At 47.6% G+C, this 288-nt stretch overlaps 1 protein-coding gene across 1 annotated transcript in view; it reads left to right on the top strand.

The window, feature by feature from the left end:
• LOC128250351 (probable E3 ubiquitin-protein ligase bre1) overlaps positions 1 to 288 on the top strand; it is a 43,945-nt gene that overhangs the window by 7,406 nt on the left and 36,251 nt on the right. The gene's annotated exons all lie outside the window — the stretch shown is intronic.

The raw sequence follows: 288 nt of genomic DNA, 5'->3' as shown, positions 1-288 counted from the left end.
GATGATGATGATGATGATGATGATGATGATGATGATGATGCTGACGATGGAGACGATGAGGATGACGACAGGTAGCTGTTGTTGTTGGCGGTGGTGGCGGTAATGGAGGTAGTGGTAATGGGAATGGTGGTGGTGGTGGTGATGACGACGACGACGATGATGATGATGATGATGACAGAGAGACTTATGGTTCTGTTGGCGGTCGCAGTTGGGATGTGACGATGACAACAACAACAACAACAACAACAACAGCAACAGGAATAATAGCAGCTCTGTTTCACCTCGTCA

Source organism: Octopus bimaculoides, chromosome 20 (genome assembly GCF_001194135.2).
Source record: "Octopus bimaculoides isolate UCB-OBI-ISO-001 chromosome 20, ASM119413v2, whole genome shotgun sequence".
NCBI lineage: Eukaryota > Metazoa > Mollusca > Cephalopoda > Octopoda > Octopodidae > Octopus > Octopus bimaculoides.
The sequence above is the reverse complement of the archived record's forward strand: the minus strand, read 5'-3'. Positions and strand labels throughout refer to the sequence as shown.